The 19,723-nt window shown below is 40.8% G+C and overlaps 1 long non-coding RNA gene across 1 annotated transcript in view; it reads right to left on the bottom strand.

Annotated features, from left to right (window-relative positions):
• Positions 1-616: 616 nt before the first annotated feature.
• The window catches only part of LOC111264207 (uncharacterized), a 44,124-nt gene continuing 25,017 nt past the window's right edge, over positions 617-19,723 (bottom strand). Inside the window, exons 2-4 of the long non-coding RNA XR_002682750.2 lie at positions 4,402-5,662; positions 3,394-3,493; positions 617-2,920 (exon numbers count right to left, since the gene is read on the bottom strand). This is a non-coding gene — a long non-coding RNA (uncharacterized LOC111264207). The remainder of the gene's footprint in view (positions 2,921-3,393; positions 3,494-4,401; positions 5,663-19,723) is intronic.

Here is a 19,723-nt window from a genome sequence, read left to right as displayed (position 1 = left end):
AACTGGTGGGTCAACCAGTCGCTGCCTGGGCAGATTATGAAAAAATACAGTCAAACTTTACTGTTATTGGGCGATGCAGGTGAATATCGGTATTGGTCCTCTCCGTAATGCTTCACAACGAGGCCTGAATTATGGAACGTCAGCAGAGACGTCAGTCGGACGACCTTGAGGTAGACCAAATTTACTTGATCAATGAAACCACAAAGAGCCATTGGATAATATTTTTTTTCGCTCTATTGCCGCATCGCCACTGCCAGTACATTGCAACTAACCGTCCAGTAAGGTAAGAAAGGGTCAACGAAAGTTGGTCTCGCATTATACAGACGCGACGGGATATTTTTCTGCGTTCAAGATTGACGCGTTAGAACAGAATGATTGATATATCAATACACTGACGTTTCCAGTTTGTAATAATAGGTTGATTCGAGGCTGACGCTACCTGATTGTGATAAGATCAATCAGCCCATCGGTTTTCACAGATGATCTTCAGTGTACGGGTAGTTCATTGCATCCAACAACAACAAGTTTCTCTAAAAAATCGCGTGTATGCCTTGATTCATCTGTTCAGACGTTTCTTCTGAAAGCTATGTCACACTAGGAAAGAAAGATAACAACGTTTAAACTACCCGAGTATTTTATTTGAGTAATTAGTTTGTATTCAAGGATTATTGTTAGCGAGCATATTAACGCAAAGATATGCACTTTAAGATATATTTGAGCTGAAAAAATAATGGTTTTGCGTGAAAAACTTACTGTTTCAGTCAACTGCATAGGACACCTATAAAAAAGCTCGCGATCTATAAACAATGGCCCATTCTAAAATGAAAGAGCACCAATGTATGCTATGAAAGAGTACACAGGATATGGAGACTACAAGCGAAAGACGTACAACTGAAAAGCTATCTAAGCAAATATCGGGAGCGGGTACCTATCGCTTGTCGATTTGTACGCGTCCTAACATACAGCGCAACGCATTACCACACGCGGCTGTGTTTACCAGTCGTTTTTTGCGCAGGACATAGACGACTAGATTTTGTTGAACACCATTCTGTAACCTGCCCTAATCTGAACTAGCTTAGACCTGTGTCGGCTGAAAAGGGGTTGTAAAGCCAAGCTGGGTAATTTTTTAAAATTTTTTTTGGTACACAAACGTCCTTGTCTTGTCCTGGTAGCTTACGCGTTGCAGTGTTCCAGTCATCATCCTGGCCTGGTAAGCCTACCGCACCGTTGGTGTTCGATTTTACTGCGTCAGTACCCTGTTTTAGTAATTTAATCGTATTACTTAGCTTAGATTGTTGATTTAGCCTAAGTCAGATGTTTTGCTATGATGTTATGGTCATTGTGTGAGACCGGCGTAGACATTATGTAGCAGGTGCCTATTGGTGCGTGTAAAATATCCTGACAATCGTTGGCCCGGCAGGCTCGCGCAAGTACTACGTGATTTCAGAATAAAACTAACCTTAGCTTTGACAATTATACCAAAAACTTAAGCTGGCCGAGAACTGAAGCAAGCAGTCAATGCGGAAACGTCATGCCTTCGACACTTTCAGCCTTTGTCTGGGAAAAACATTCGATTCTATGGCAGGAGAAAAAGAAGCTTAATTCATTTCTAAACTTAAATGTGTGCTTTTTGTGTAGAACTTGAAAAACTAAGTAAGATTTATATTGGTATTTTTTGCAAATGTCCAAAAAGAATATTTAATAAAACATCCTGAAACGGCAGCTCAGACCTGACTTGTACTAGGATCTATAAGAAAACTGAGCGACACTGATTTCTCTAGAGCGTGTTTTTTTCCATAATAGAGTTTTCTTATCAAGCCAAGTCCGTATCTAAACAGTCACAGAAATAGTTAGCAACGTTTTCGAGCTAGTCGACACGTATACATAATGTACATATAAAAAGACGTTACTTATTTCAACGAATAGGAAAATAGACAGCAACGGCAGTTCGCCGAGAAAAGAAACGTCTTGACTAAAATAACCAGGATATCTTCAATTTTACGTTGGCTTATTTGAATTAGTTACGCTGCTCTGCACTAATGAGTATCTAAATGTATCGTATGCTTAACGCATCTCTACGAAATGCAACGATAAATACATAGGTACCACACAATAACGGAATCATCTCCATAATCGAAGGAAAAGCCGGTTGGTACCACTACCAATGGATAATGCGCATAATTTTTCTTTTCTCTCCATTATAAAAACAAGACCCAGCGTTATTTTCATTTTAACAAAGCAGGGAACCTTGCAAACAGTTCGAGTTCACTGTCAAAAAGTCTTTTCCAAAGTTTTTTAGCATTTCGGTACATCTATTTGACAGACGGATCCATTTTTCCGATAGTCGTTCAGCTATAGGTCATGCCTTGTACATATGAAACAGAGCATTTCCGTATTTTAAAGATTATCTAAGAATAAACTCAGTAACATTAACCCATGCGCAAGTACGTTCTCCGGTACCTATTTCCGTTATTCTACAGCTGGATGCATTCATTATAACGAGTTTTTATATATATATATATATATATATATATATATATATATATACACATACATATATATGCGCATGACATATTCTTGTCGCTAGATTTTGTTATCAGTTCTTTCTCAGCTAGTAATACTTTAGGTACATAGCTATCCTTGCGATGTTCACTCTTCATTGTGTAGCAAGCGGAAAGTTTTCAATCAGGCCCCATGTTTCTCTCTTCCGGTACGCCCCGTACTTACTCTAGTGGGAGCTGATCGAACGAAAAAGTTGGCGTTTTTAGGTGGATTCTGCTTTGCCCTTTCGTCCTATGCGCGGCGTAGCACGACACTGATGCGATGGCGACCCGTTGAAGGCTGGGGAGAGGCTCGATTTTTTTGAGGCACCCAAACTATGCTTCGGCAGCCATTTTTCGGTTCGAATTGTGCTGACATTCTGGAAAATTAATGCAAATTTGACTATAATTTTCACGCTAAGGAAATCGATAGCTCTATGCCATACGATTTCGAATCGTCTGATGAAACGGGGCCTCTTGAAGGTGAAGGAGCCGCTATCGATCGATTCATTATCGAAGTTGATGTTGTCAACCTTTAACTATAGCTGCGTCCTTTATCATCGACCTAAAGGGCTTAGTTGGCAGTTGACATTATATGTGAATTGGGTTGAAGTTCTCAGTTTCTCGTACAGCTTGTCCAAAATGCACCGCTACATACGATCTTTATCTATAATATATGGATATAAATTGGTCCGTACCGCGGGACGGTCTGTCGTCAGCTCAGAGAGAACTATAACATAGTAATATATAATACGTTCACTGCTAAATGCATATTCTTTTTCACTGAAATTGCTTGCAAGTCTGCATCGGCTTTCATTTTCCAGCGTTAAAACAGTAATAGCGGGTGTGCTACCTTGATATCTCCTGGGGTACGTATAACGGCCAAGCAAGATCTCGTCCGTAGGAAGCTACACTCTTACGAACCGTAGACACACTCTTGTTGTCTCGTTCACCTAGAAAGACATTCAATTCTGTTCAATATAACTTCTTAATATAAATAATATAGCAAATTATAGTTCAGCAGAACTATAATTATAGCTCGCTCAAGAAATTAAAAATACAAACTTTTCTAACAGCGAAAGTCTAGCGACAGAAACTCTTCAGGATTTTGTTTAAAGAACTCTAGGATTTTATGGACGTAAACAATGATAGAAGCCAGTTTGTAGCTGATTTTATTTAACCGGTTCAAGACTGAATTTACAGTTCGCCTTTGAATATACTTCTCGGAGTAGCTCTCCTTAAAATGCATAATTTTTAACAATAACACGTAACGTACGTACAACTACGCTACACTGATGCGTAATAAATAGAACCTGAATTGAAATAGATTTTGATAGCTCTCTTCGTCGTTCATCAAATGCCCTAGAATAATTTCATATAATTATTATTATACTACAGATATATGTAGCGGAAGTGAGCGTGCGCAAGCAACAAGATCGCATACCAGTATATAGGTACAGCAAACCAATGGTAACAATATTGCCGCTTTTTTCCTTTATCCTTCCTCTCACGCTTCTCCTAATGCATTTTTATAAAAATAAACCATGTGCATCATCGGGCCGTGCTGCTTCCACAATAGGGTTTTGCCACTTTGTACTTCCGGATACCACTTTTAATGCTTTTAATATAACAGCAACAATTACAAGTACTGCCAGCAGCAGAAGCGTCCATGTCGATTTTTCTGTTCATTTTGGTCATTCTTTCGATGACGTTCTCATCCCTCGGTTTCGCCTGTGCTTGTCCCAGTTCCCAGAGCTACGTTCTACGCGTTTCTATATACACGTTTTTGTATTAGAGCAGTTGCATGTGCCTATAAGTGTGTGTTTGTGTCTAATTGCCTTTCCTCTCTGTCTTTGCTCACCCTTCTCCCGATGTTCGTTTTCGTATTCGGCGACACCTTCTTCTCTGTCGCATGCTGTTGTTTCTGATCAGCGGTGGCCCGACCGCCCAGCCGACGACAACGCCAACGACTCAACGGGGATAACAGTGAGATTGAAGTGCTAAATAGCGAATTGGGCTTCGGAACGATTGGGTCCGCCAGCAGGAACGGTTAGCTTGTTTGTTAGCCGGCAGTTTTTCGTGCATTCCATCGTTGCGTTAGACCTTCCGTTACCCTTCCATGTATCCGAGCGATGACGGCCTCCGCTAGCCGTTCGCTCTGCCTATTAGCCACCGACTAAAGACGTACAGCTGCTTTTACCAGCACCCGCAGCCGGGTCCCGTCAACGCCCGATACAGCCTTAGCAACGGCAGCTGCCTCACCTGTCGCTGATACAGCCCACCGCAACACTTTCTCAATAGCACCCGCCACGCTAACAGCAGTAGCAATAGCGGCGACAAAAGTAGCTGTAATGGAAGAACGAACGATAAAGGAAGCAAAAATGAGTAAAACACTGGAGGCCGGGACGACAGGTCCAGCGTTGTTGTTACCGCTTGGGAGACACGAACAGTTTCATAGCCTCCTGGTCTTCGTGAGGCTGCTGCTGCCGCTGTTAGTGAAACTACTACTGCTACTGCTACCGCAATAGGCGGCCCAGCGCCTGCAGGAATGCCGCTAGTCTATCTGATAGCATGTCCACCGATTCAAGAGCCCGGCTCGTTCGTCCTGATTGTGGGTAGGTCGAGAGGTTGAAAGATAGGCACGCACTGTATGACGACAGAAGGGTGTATGACTGTCGTTTTCATTGTTGACTCGTTTAGCAGTTTTTCTTGCCTCTATCTTTTGACTGTGCTGGAGTCGCGTCCACTGCCACTCTGAAGACAGCAGAACTAGCACCGCTGTCGTCGCCTTGCTCGTTGGCCGGTTTATTGCGCTGTCTGGTTTATGTTCTTAATCAATCATTTGACCGTATCTGCAGACGTCTCCTCCCAATCGAAGAGCCGTAACAGGGAGGGATAGCAACACTGTCAATGAATGTTTTTGTTCCAAGACGCTCTCGGTTTTCGAGTTCGATTGCCTCAGCTCCCCCTCGAATTCCCTCGCCAATTCTCGCCCTTTCCGTCCATTTTCTTCCAGATCCGATGACTTGATGACATGAGAATTAACATCAACAACAACAGCAGCAGCAGCAGCAGACGAGAAAGGAGCTGGCAGAGCCGTTGGTGATCGCGAGATAGAGAACCTGAAGAATACCGCACAAACGGACAGCAGACGAAAAAGAAGTTGAAAAGAGGAAGATGACAAACAATGCAGCGAACAATGAAGATGAGATAATGTAGTGATTACTAATTGGACCGGGTGGAATAGTAGACGTAATGACAGGAGTAAGGGGCGTTAGTGGCAGGAGTACCAAAAGCAGCCATAGCGGACATAGTCGAAGTGGCAATAGAGAGTCGAGATACTGGTGAGGGTGAAACCTGCTGCGATCTTAGACGTTGTTATGAATCACACTTATGTACCTTATTGTAATTTATCAGCGCTTCGTCGATACGATCGTGACTGGTAATGCCTGCACCAGCAAACTCTAATTAGTCTAACCAACTAACAAACAGCTGGCGTCGGCAAGCAAAAATTAAATATTCGAATTAAAGGCTTCAGCGCAGTGGCGATGGCGCTGGTTGTCAAGGCGCTGGCGGCGTCTGTTGGCGGCACAATAATCGGGCAAAAATGTAGAAAGAATATAGGTGAATGTCCGTTGGCTTAAATGCAGACAAGTTTTAGGAGCATAAGGTGGAAAGGATAAGAAGAAGAAGAAATGGTAGAAAACGAGAGGATAAAGATGTAAACCGAACGACGGACCAATGAGACCTGGCGGAACATTGATATTTAACAAATGTATAGCACTTAAACGTCGAGCGACAGCAGAATGTATCAAATTGTACTGTCCGGTTCTTGAGCAGTTTTAAGACACTGAATGTCAGCAATACAATTTACTGTCGCCGATCCGTTTACACATATGTACAGAACACGTATATATATATATATATATATATATATATATATATTTATATATATATATATATATATACCTGTCGTCCTATCTGTGATAAACGTTCAATTCTTTTGCGTCAAGGAGGACTTGAATCAATGAGTGCCTGGACTTGCACGTCCATCGTTATAATCGCACAAAATGGCTGACCACGTAACAACGAAATAGACGTGTTATTCCAAGTGTTCAACCTAGTATTCATACGTGCCTGGTCTAGAAAGCAATGATTGGCTGAAAATTTACCGGCTGGATACCCGTAAGAAGTCTATTAAGACGCATAAATGTCGGCCCAGAAACCTAGCGGCCGACGGCATGAGCCTCGATAGTTGTTCATTTATTCCTAGTCATGTCGTGAGTAGGTTGACTGCCCGCCTACCTAGGTTTCAATAAAAAGACGCAAAGTAAAAAAATTACCCAAAAAGCCATCTACTGCTTTTTCCTTTTGTTCGATATCTGGAGCTTTTACTGATGGTAATTACGCTGGAATTGTTTTAGTTAAAAGGAAAGGCTGTAATATTGTTTCTTTTCACTATAGGCGTTTATGTTAAATGTATCCATTATTAGATTATGGGTACCAAAGACATCTTCCTTGCCGATGCCCCTTTCGTTTGTTTCTTCAGCGAGCAACTGATCCGTCAAAGCTTAGTGTAATTTAAAATTATCTCAGTGCCGTTGTGACTAATGTTTACTTTCGACTCGTTACTTCTTGAGATATAGAGTACCGTAGGGGAAAGTAAGTCCATGAGTATGGGAGAGTTCATGAGATAGCAGATATCGGTTGCCCCGCGAAACTGTTTACAGATGAATATGATTCAAGCGGATCCCTTTGGAAGCATATTTTAGGGCTTGACGTAGCCGATGCTATCAGATATATAGCGATACTGGTTAATAAAGGCGCAAACTTTGAGAAAATCCAACGGCAAAAGTTACCTTGAGCTAAAAGAAAACGTGTGTCCCGCAAAATTTGGGCTAGATGACCGAGTGTATTGTACTTGTCGGTCATACAATGACACCGCGGTTAATAAGTGTACATCTGCCCCTGGGTCATCGATTCCTTAGAAGCGTTATTATCGCAAATCCAATTCTACATATAATAACCTCAAAAAAATCAGTCTATGGAAAATTTTGGTTTACATGCGTCCATATCATTGATTATTCATCCTCATGATGACCTAAATCGAAACGAGTAGTTCTCTCCGAGTTGTTAGTGCATTGGGTATTTAGACGCGTTCTTGTATTCAAATCATGGGACCCGTTTTACTCTATTCGCAGCTACTGGATTCGTTCACAGACTCTGTGTGTGAGACCCCCGCACCGTACAGAAATTCCATATGGGTAATATCTGAACGTGTTTTAATTTCAAAGGTACTGGAAAAACACAAGAGTTCAATAATTAATCTTGGATAACACTATAAACTGGAATGATTTGCTTTACACCACGTAGAAAAATGTATGCGAAAGGTACGTGAATAGAGAACGGTCGGTCTTCGTATGATCCGTAATTCCGTGATCACACGATGACATTTCCATAACCATTTTTCATGGAAATGTCGTCGTCTGATATATATATATCTCAGTTTGTTCATCTTGGAAAATTTGTTTGCATAATGTTGGCAATTATTTGTTCGTCATATTTTATGAGCAAAACTAATTTCCAACGTGCGATACAGTCACTTTTAAATTAGATAGGCATCGAGCTATTTGATGGTCTTTCGCCAGAGCTAGCCCCATCTGGCCCACACAGGCGAGCAAAAAACGTGAAGCCCATCATTACAGTCGACCGTCGCTAAAGGTTTCGTTTAATCGGTATCAACATCTATTGTAGTCATTGCTGCTCCCGAATTTGTTAAAGACTAGCTGATCGGATCGACTATTCCGGCGGTCACCATATCACCTCGTCTACTCCACGTGCTACCTGTTACTTCGTTTTTATCAAAAGGTATGTATGTAAATATTATAGATAGATGAAGACGAAGCTTAAGAATAATACAGTGGAATATCGGCCTGCTGCTTCCCGTCGATAACGTGGCAACGCCCAGAGCGTTTCGTCAGCCACTATCGAAACAATCGCTTTTTCTTGTGTCACATTTTTATTCTAGCGGTTAAAAAAAAATAGATATGATCATTTCACTCTAATAATGACGCCGTCCTGAATCCCTGTGATGATATCTAACGGTCATGAACAGATTGATAATGAGCAGTTACCAATGAAACCGATTCGTTCACTTCTGCAGATGCATGGAAAGGCAAAACGCTGGCGAAAAAGCGAAGGATAATAGTGGGTAACGCAAACAAGTACACACTTTGAAAATACAAGGTACGGAGAAGTTATACTTCTAGGACCTAAGGTCATATTTTTTATGACATAGGGCGTAAGCGTCGATAAAGCATATTGCGGGTCATCAGTGGCGACAGCATGTCAGCAGAGTGTACAAATAACAAACAATGCAAAGACGATTGTCGTTAAGAATGATGGCATCTCGTTGTCTTAAGGAGATAGAGGTCGCCTTTGAGATACGCGCAAATCACAGGTAGAATGCGGAATAATGATAACCACAATAATGTCTAAGAATGTAACAGCTGAAATCTAAATATGTGAGAAACTTAGCTCGTAAAAATAGCTCCTGTGACGTATCAAACGATTTTTTATCTTATCCTTTTTTACAAAAAATGAAAAGCTCCTCTGGTGATGGCTTCGTCAGATCCGTGTTGAAACTATTATTATCGTTACATGGGAGAAGTAGAGACTATATTTATTAAGCGTTACTGCACGTTGAGCATAACCGCACTGCACGGCCACATTTTAAACTCAATTAAACGTAAAATGCAGTACTTAGAAAAGCATAAAATCGACTTTGACTGCTGAAACAAACATGAACGCTTTGGCTTGCTACATCTAAACTTCAGCAATGAACCGAAGTTCGCCAGAGTTCTGAAGACAAAATCTGTCAATTTTGCCACATCTGAGAATTGCTATAATTCATCCGTCATTTCTGCTTTCGACAATAGCACTTCATACGCTCCGAGGCTTTATATCATTCAACCTCGTTTCGATGTGCAGTGATCAAAAATTTGGAATCTTAGCGTTTGTACAGTCATAGAGCTTTTTATAGAGACGAGACAACTTTTGGAGTGGGATAGAAGTAGTATTCTCTAACACTTGGCCTGTCCTTATTCGCATATGAGTATACGTTAGAGCCTGCTATCTTGGCTGTCACCCGCCCACTCAATATGTGGACAGTGACAGTTCTTTCATATTTATATATGTGTTAACCTCGGCACCACACGCGCCATTGCGAAATATACCACGGTGCGATGGAACATGTTTGAAAACGTACACCGTTATGCGAGAACGTTGCAGACGCCGCTAACGCTTTTCAGCGGACACCCCTACGTACTCGAGGTGCTTTGTACCGCTCGTTACACACACACGGTCTTTGGCTCCAAAAATATGCCGTCACAGCAAGCAAATGTGCCTTAGAATTTTCTGCTCAGTCTGCTGGCGGGTCCGACAGACTGAATGTTGCCTAGTGTTCGCTGGTTTCCGGGTTTAGGAGATCCGGGCTCCCGACGCAGAAGCGGCAGTAACGGCGAACGTATGGGGCGCCGACTATACGAAAAAACACGGCAGGGCCTTCCCCGATGTCGCTGTGCGACCCGCTTTGTCTGACAGCAGATTTCGTTGCAGCGGCAGCAGCTGTAGCAAAGACTTCAACAGAAGCAACAATGTCATTGTCGTTGTGCCTGAAGTCGCTGCCACCGGAGGCCACTGTTGGGACCGTTCCAGCATCAGAGAAGCAGTGTATTTCTGACTATATTGCTCGGTGTATCTCTGATTGTACTGCTTACAGTCGAGAGAAAGAAAAATAAATCGAAGCGAAAGAGAGAGGTGTCGAGCGAAAAGTATCCGATCAGCTTAGAAAAGACCTTTCTACAAGCTTCTGACAGGTTCCACCGCTAGCCGACGCCGCCATCAACAACGCTACTTTCAAGAGCTAGAAATGGGGAAGTCGCTACTATTCGATCTTTCTTTCTCTCGCTTGAACTATTGGACTAACTGCCTCCCTCATAGGTGCACGTGGAAGCTAAAGAGGGAGCCAGCGTCTACTTCTAACATTAAGTTTTGGCCGCCTCTAATAGAAAGCCGTTGATTCATGATTTGAGACACGAACAACTGGCCACCGAAAGCCAGACACAAACTGGTGGAGATGGTCAGATGTAAAAATGAACAAACGACTCAGCATTGGTGAGCACAATGGCTTACGGTGACTGTCTGTGAGTTAGCGCACCGCAAGCAGGGTAACTAATACCGAAAAAACTTGCTAGCTAGATCAGGTGCGCCCCGTAAAGAGGTCGATTGCTAAACTGAATTCCACGGCACTGGCTAGTGTTAATTATTATCGAGCTGATAGCAATTCCCGATAGTCTCAATCAGTTTATCTTTTAAGAACAATTCAATGTGCTTTCGATTTTTTTGCAGCCGCGGACACATGGACGCACCCAATAAAATTAAATATATGGCCGATAACGCAACACAAACCGTCCTCATTGCGGTCGCTCTTCTAGCTCATGGAAAAAATATTTCTTTAGTGTTCCGTGTACCTGTAATATTAGTATTTGCAGAATGAACGACACTTTTTTCAGTTGGATAGCGCCGTATGTTTATCATTAAAAGTGTTTAAGCAGGGTATACATAAGGAGACGAGAGATAAATATAGCTTCAGTATAAGAAGGAGATATTAGAAAGTAGTAATTTTTCCACGAAAATACCCCACCAAGTATCTTACCCTATATAGAAACAGGCATATTCGTAGATGAAGAGAAGAGGGAAATTTTACATTGATAACCTCGGGCTCTTTCTCGGGAACCTCTTTTGAGTCGTGTATCTTTGTTGACAGCTGGATAATTGTTCCGGTGGTCCGACTGAATATCAGCATTTGACTTGCGAAAATCTAGTTTTCACCGCGGTAGAAATAGACCAAACAATGACCTGAGCTACAACTAGTAGTTAGGTAAGCAGGAATCCTTCTGTGACAGGATCTTTCTTGGCAGGACACATCAATCGTCCTAGGCATCGCTTTCTCCAAGAATATTAGGGGCATGTGTGACGATATTCAGTCTAGACAATGATTTAATGCTCGGAATTAGATTTTGAACATCATGCTTATAAATTTGGCGGCCGTCTCAGTCCGCCACAACGACACTACAGTCTGATGCATGAATTTTACGTGCGAAAATATACGGAGCAAAAGAAAAGGTTTACAGAAATGGCAAATAAGTGGGTATCAGATCTTCTAAGATTACTTGGGGTAGCAAATGTTCATCTATCTTTGTTTATAAGCATTCACGCCTTCGAATAAACCTGGAAGGTATCACAGAGTTCCTTATTATATATAATTATTATTATACAATAATTGACAGACGTCGTCATTATATATGATTCTACTTGCTTATCATTGCATCTCGTGGGCATGTTGACAAAAATGCATATTATGCCTCTGAGAAAAGTTGTCCAATTGCCTCTTGAACCTAAAACAGTGATAGAGTTGCCTCCTTGTACAAGCAAGGACAGCTTTGCCGTCCAACCATTTGCTCTTAAATGTTTCCATTTCGCTGTCCAGAAACGCGTACCTACGTGCTGTTTATATTTCACCATAGAGACAGTAAAATCATCGATAAACGGAGAAGTTCAGCAATTACATGGGTAATTTATTGCAAAAGTACAAAAATAGTTACATGAGATTCATTAACATATGTGTGACGTTCTGATGTATCAATAAGAATATGGCGTATATGTCAAGATGAGTCGATTTGTATGGATAAATGTCATCTCTGTCTCGCTTTCGGTCGCGGTTGGCAGCTTCTGCAACTTTTATCACGGCGTGGGTGTGCCCCATTCGCCGTGTCCTCTAGAAAATAAGCACAGCGTGGTTTGGTGATACGTTGATTATGTGTGCCGCTTATATAATAAAATGGCTGGCTGTGTCACCTAAAAATTTCCAAGGTAAAATGGAAACCATATTCGCGAAAGACAGGCAAGTACCCGGGAATTATAGGCAACAGATACAAAATTCTGTAGACGATTCATCATAGTTCGTGTGACTGTTCATAATAACTGTTGCCACACCACCCCAGTAAAGCAGTACATTTTTCTAACAAACGATGTCCGTGATGCATTTCCTGCGTAGTTCACATTGCTCTTACGTAGGCCCTCTGACTCAAATCCGCACGTATATACACATTCATTGATGCGAGCATATTTGTAAGCTTGATCTTTTATTTTACTTTTGTTGCTCTAAGTAGTAGAATAGGTAGAATTTTACAAAGTAACTTCGAAGAGTTGTAACGTGTAGAACAGAACTACTCTCAATATGTTGAATGCTATTCTACAATGACAGGTTAGAGGTCGTTTCGACTTCAAGTGCTTTGTACCGTTAGGCTAGATTTTGCCGCTTGTACAGACAGAATAGACTGCTGATCTGGTGCTCAATAGAGATTAGCTGCTCACGCAAATCCGGAAATGAACTAGATGAAACGGCCAAATAGCAGCTAAGCTATGCATGAGATCCTGCAACCTTCTTTTCGTCCCCTGTCCTTAATCCACCCGCCCGATCCTGTTAGCCTTCAGACAGGAATAAATAACAGACCAACCTCAGCCCCCGTCATGGGTTTCTAGTTGGGCCCAAGGAATATGGAAACAACTCGATAGAAAAATTACCTACAGCTGAATAGTAGCGAGAATTTGGATATGTTTATTTCAGTTGTTTAGGTCCTCTCACGCTTGTCTCAGAGCTTAGGCAGTTTTTGGACAACCATATACTTATCATTTGTAGTCCTATATCTGATTTTTTCTATCCACGACATATCGAAGTAAATCGATAGCAAGACATGCTTGTCCACTAGTTGCCTTTTTTGGAGTTCGGGAAGCCTCGTAACCATACGAACCTATACCGAAAAGATAAGCGAATCAAAGCCAACATTAAATATTCCTTTGCTTCCAATGAAGCTGGCATTTTCATCAAGTAACCAGACTGTGTTGAACTGCCATACCAACAATTTATACATCTGTTGAGAAAGTCGAGATAAGAAGCCCTATTCATTGGTTTCGATAAGTAGCTTACAGTAGCAGATGCCCTGACTGTCCATTTAAGTGTTAGCATCATCTTACGTTCGGACCCTCCAGAGTGATGTTTTCTTCTCTGGCTGGCGGTAGGTTAAATCATGCGTTGTCTATGGCGACTAAAACTCCGCAAATTGAACATGGAGTATTTTCAATCAGCCTAGAATCGATTCAAGGGATATTTGAATCGCGATTATATAACACGTTACAATGAAACACCAGTTTTAGCCGACAGAGCCTTTAGACTCGAGGCTGTGCTGTCGTGGTTAGCCTCTTCGAGCCAGTGCGTTGTTGTCCTTCGGGTCCGGACATCATCTCGTTGGTCTTCAACACCCTAATTCACGTTGTTAAAACGTTTGCACCATTCAAGTGACTGTCTAATTGTATTACCCCGTCTTAGAAATTTGATTACATTGCATTAGTAATTCGGTTACCTTGTTTCGATTGTTCAGTTACTTCACTAACGTATCCTAAAAGCAACCTCCTGACCTTTTTTCAGGTACTCTATTCCATTATCTCAATTCTCTCGTTTTTTTAATGCAATTAAGCCGTTACTGCGCTATCCTAGAAAAGTAATAGCCTGAAACGGCATTATTTTGCAATAAGACATCATCTATTTATTATGATTATTTAATTACTTCAATACGAAACTGTGAACACTGGACTGGTCGAAAACTGAAGTTACCAAACTATTCAATTTTTCAGAAATTCTCAGTCATTTTCTGGAGAAAACGACCTTTAACTTTATGGCGTAATATGTGTTATTATTATTTTTAAAAATGCGTTCTTATCATATATGTATAGTTAGAGAAACTAAGTAACTTTTAAACTTAGAAACTTTTACAAATTTTCAACCACTGTCATGAAAGTTGTCCAAGAAAATTGACATTAAGGCCCAATCGACATGGACCCATGATGCCCAATTAACGTTAGGATCTATAATATCTTAGATATACAATGCACATACGGACAGTCTGTGTTCATTTCGTGCGAACGTATCGTTCTATGAAAGGGTGCTGGTTCACGGTCTCAGAACATAATAATCATGCAATAGAACGAAACTCGCCAGGTTAGTTCTTGTGTAAAAAAAAAACACTCTGTCAGGTTAAGTAAAGCAGAATGCGGCCAGTGACTTCTCGGTAACTTCCAAATAAGGTTGTGTGTAAACTTGTGTCTCTATATTTGAAGGTTACGCAACTAGAATTGCCTGAGCTGAAAGTATCGCTCAACAATCGTATGCCACTGACTCTTAGTAATGGTTCTACTGCCCTTTGCTCTGTATTCGAAACTCCTTTAACCTCCAGAATAATTTAACTCTGACTAGTCACGCACGAACAGACGGATATTAAAACAGACAAGGAATACCTGAAAATGAACTAACCAAACAATGCAGATTCTGTGAACTCGTTCTTGGAATGATCAGAAGCCAAAACCAATATTCTTTCCACGAAAGTACAGGGAAGATGGGTAACGAGGACGTAAGCTATAGTTTCTTATAGACATGTACGAGTGTGACATCATTGTCTGATTATATTTTCCATAAACCCATAATACTTTGGCATGTGATATCTGATTCAAGCTGACAGAACATATCGGTGAGGGTGAGTTCTGGTATTTACCGAGACAACGATTAAGCGTATCGAAGATTGAATATAGATAATGTTACCATGTTTTTGTTTTTCGCCGTAGACTAGCCTGAATCCCGAATAGAAAGTAATATGGTATCTATAAGTTTGACTTAACTGCCCGTTGCTGTATTTGCAACTTTCCACTATTATAGGGTAGAAGAAGGTTTGTCTTAAAGTTCCATATATATGTAGGCAATGTCCAGGCGGGTCCATGAAAACGGTGCTTCTGCTGTTTCTATACGTAGTGGTTCAGGCAGTACGATTTGATAGCTATGGCTTATTCCTCCTCTTTGACTTTACAAATTATATTTGTCTCGCTCATATATATTATCCTGATCAAATATTAACTTGATAGTATGAGTATTATAAAAAGTGTTTCAATGTGTCACTTATTTTTGACCAAGCACACTAATCCTCTGACCATTTTCAAGATAACCCACTCATGTAAAGGAACAATTTAGTCATAAACAGAAGACTCTGATCTGTGTCTATCATGTTACAGTTAAAAAATCACATTATCTGCTATTTCAATATGAATTTTCTGAGATACGATGTGTTTCTGAGACATTTTTATGCGGTCATGTAGGCACTAATTACTATATAGTAGAGTGATTATAAGCTATTCCCTTAGCATTGTCACAGTTAGGAAAGGAAACGTATTATTTTCGTAGTGCATCGATTTCCCTCTGGAAGTTACTACGAACGCAGTTACCCACCTCGCACATTGTTTTTGTTCATTTTTAGGAAGAAACAAGTACATACAATAAACGTTTTCGAACGTACGACACTTCGCATCCACTCAACACTTGTCTGCTAAGACTGCATAGCAAATCGGCTCCCTTTGAATGTGTGTTTAGTTATTCAAGTGAGATCAGTCCATTTTTCACTGAGAACTGCGCCGATTTAAATACTAGACGCAAATATATGTATCTGATTTTAACAGTCTATTAAAAAGTAGGTCATTATACTGGCTTCTACTAGTAACAGTAGTCTGACTACCTGTGCTCTCTTTGTCTTGGCAATAATTTTCTTCAAGTCTCTTGACCTTTCCATCATGCCGAGAAAGCACTTTGCTCCGGACCCCGGATGACCCAACTTCCATTACCTCGTTTTTGGCCTCTTTTGCGATATGGCAACCCTTCGAAGCGAAGACGAGGCCTTGGTTCCGGTTAGTCTTCATTTCTTCTTCATGCTCGTTAGCCATTACTTTTCCCCTGCGCGCTCATATGGTCATCTTGTATACCCATTTGGCGGGTGAATCCCTTCCCAGAATCCTTCCCCTAGAACTGTGGGAGCCTTTTAACGCTAAGAATTCCGCTTCGTGATGTAAGCGAAATATCCACAAATTCGTCACAGCAAAAAAAAATAGTTACATGAAAAATTTACTATAAAATTACTGCAGAACAGACATGCACCGTTTCGAACTGTGACTGACGCATAAATATTTTTTTTTGTGTTTATGATAAGAGAGCGGTCTACTGTAATTGAATGGCACAGATCTAAAAGAAAGGTCTTCTAAAATGTCATATTTGACTTAAGAATGTAAACGTTGCTAGTGTTTGTTGTGTTCATTGAAAAACCATCTTCTAGATAAAGGAAACCTGTTGAATACTGGTATTTGACTGGCTCGTAGTGAGGCGATAACCATATCGTCATAACCCATAGGCATAGTCTAGTACACATCCAGGAGTGGATGCGATGCCTTGAACGGTCCATTAAGCTAAAATGTTTCCTTTGACGCTAAAAGAACGGTGTAATTGAAGCTTGATATCTGCCTGTTTTAGAAGTAATAGAACATTCTGCGGCTGGTAGGCATTACTTTTTATACTGATTCAATAACGATCCGTGACCCAGATTTAGCTGACTATAGTCGGATTGATCATGACTAGAAATAGAAACAAGCTACGTCTTCAACAAACACAACTCAGAAGGGCATTTGGTCCAACGAACTTCTACTTTACGAGCAGAACTAATCGACGTTAGCAGGGTAATGGTAGTCAGCCAGACGAAAACTATGTATCAGTTCATGCGGCTGCTGATTTTCTTAATAAGCCTTTGGAAATTTGATTTGAGTAGTTTCAAAACAAAAGTGTAACGTGCCTAGTGTAAACCACCAGCATTTATAGAAACGTTCAACAACTTAGTAATGTCTAGGAATAATGAAATGGGTCCACTAGCTGAGTTCAGTCTCCGCTTGTAAGATCGTATCCATTCGTCACATACGCGCGTGCCAAAATACCGCGAAACGTACGGATCAATAAGTCACTGACTTCTGACATGTTTTGATTTACTGTCAATTTATCAATAGCAACAGATCGTAAAATAGCAGTACAAAAGTGAATATGTGCGATTGTTGCATGCAACGATAGGTACCTGTCGTGCATCAACACAATGCGATTGTGATTTGGAAATCAGTGCGCGTACATCTTAGTTTTCGAACATCATACACATCGGCATAACGAACTACCTTATACATCTTCAGAAGCGATGCTTGCGGAGGTGATTGATTACTAATCGCCCTTAGTTCAGCCATGATCCACGCCCGAGGCTTGAGAACGATGCCCTCCCTACCCAATTCCGAGATAGTTCGCTTTAAGTAACGTCGCGTTGATTCAGATAATTTAAAAACAGTGTTGTGGAGCCTTTTCCGTCGGCGACAAGGAGCTTCTGCGTACGCTATTGATTTTTGACATCCTTTACACAAACGTACACATTTACGTCAATATAAAAAAAAAAAAAAAAAAAAAAAAACTAAACATTTTCCTGAACCGGAATCATTATTCATATACTTTGAGGAAGTGTATGTCATGTGGATATCTTACGCTCTATGCAGTGAAAGGCCGCATTACCTCTTGAAACGTAGGTTTAAACCAAGATCATTTTGAGTAGTGTCCCCTTTATTGCCTCTCTGAGAGGTATAACAATATACAACATGCTTACGCTAATCAAGCCGATTTAGTATTTAAGTAAGGTGAACTTAAAAGCTAAAGAAAAAATGAGGAAAGAATGAGATGATAAACTCGGCTTAGTTTGAGAAAGCAGGCGACAAAAGTTCTAACTAAGAAACCTCAAATGTTCTCGTGCATAGACTAGGTACAGTGTCGACATGCTTCGCATTAGTGTATTAAGGTCACTTGATCTGCATGATTTTTTCGGCTACGGGAGAGGTGGCGCGAAAAAAAGTCTCAAGCACTTCGAGATAATCGACCCCATGCAGGCCGTAGGAATGATGCCACGGCTGCGATTTGTGCGAGTGCTGTCGGTACACGAAAAAGTAAATTCAGGACAAATCGTCCGAAAGTAAAACGAGAAATACGGGCAATTCTCCTTTGAAGTTACTGATATACTCATAATAACTTCACAAACGAGATAACTAACGCGTTTTCCATACGCACCTCTTGATGGCCAGCCCCTCTGAAAGGCGAGACAGGACCCTCCGAAAACGCGACGTTGTTCCGCCATACACCTCATATCTTAGTTGATAATAATAGATACGTTCTGTGATATGTAAATGAAGTAGTAAGTGATGCCCATTACTTTCCAGATGTTTGCCGCATTCAAATAACGCCCTTGAAATACACACGCACTAGTCCTAACAGTGTATTCAAAGTGATTCATAATACGACCCTGTGCCTAAGCCCCCGATCGGCTGCTAGTTTCAAACCGATAACATCACAAGCACTTAGCACCTCAAGTACGTGCTCAACACTGAACAGTGGTCATCAACGTTAATGGGAGAGCATTACGATTGAGGTCCCGCTATACTTATAATCCTCTGTAGATATTAAGGGTGCAAGGTCAGCCTTCGGCTGCCAAAGCGGATATTATTATTATAGATTAATATCCTTTTAGCCGTCTATGTACATATATGTAGAAAATATGTTGCCTAATACATAATCGCACGTTTCGTTTGAGATTAGGCAGCTCGAGATTGCAACAAACTATCATGCCGTCTGCTTTGGAACTGTTTCAAGCCTCTGATAAGGACACGATGTACAATACGTATATTGAAGCGCAAATAGAGACCGGCATGATTCGCTAGCCAATGCTTTCGCATCGGCGACATCGTCTGGGAAATCACAGAAGGACAACTAATCTGCCCATAGGTAGTTTCTATTCCAATAATAACTATCATAACTTTTATAATTATTCGTAAAAAATATACCCTTTTGAAACAGCTTACAACACTTTACATATGAATAGGATCAACAGAAACTTGTAGTAATACGAACTGTTGAATTTATTTAAGGAACATATATATATATATATATATATATATATATATATATTGAGAGAGAGAGAGAGAGAGGGTTTTTAAAATCGACTTTCGTAAAATTTTATGCTAATACGATCTATTATAGTATACGTTTAGATAAGCCTCTGATCAACTTTTAAGCTGGTTGCGGAAGACTAGAAAGAGAGAGAAGACTACAAGAAACTCAAGAAAGAGTGAATCTTATTGAAAAAGTATCGAGTAGTTGATCCTCGGAAATGACTTGCTGAGTA

The sequence above is a fragment of the Varroa jacobsoni genome, unplaced genomic scaffold (assembly GCF_002532875.2).
Source record: "Varroa jacobsoni isolate VJ856 unplaced genomic scaffold, vjacob_1.0 scaffold_832, whole genome shotgun sequence".
NCBI lineage: Eukaryota > Metazoa > Arthropoda > Arachnida > Mesostigmata > Varroidae > Varroa > Varroa jacobsoni.
Note: the sequence above shows the minus strand (reverse complement) of the source record. Positions and strands in the feature narration are given on the sequence as shown.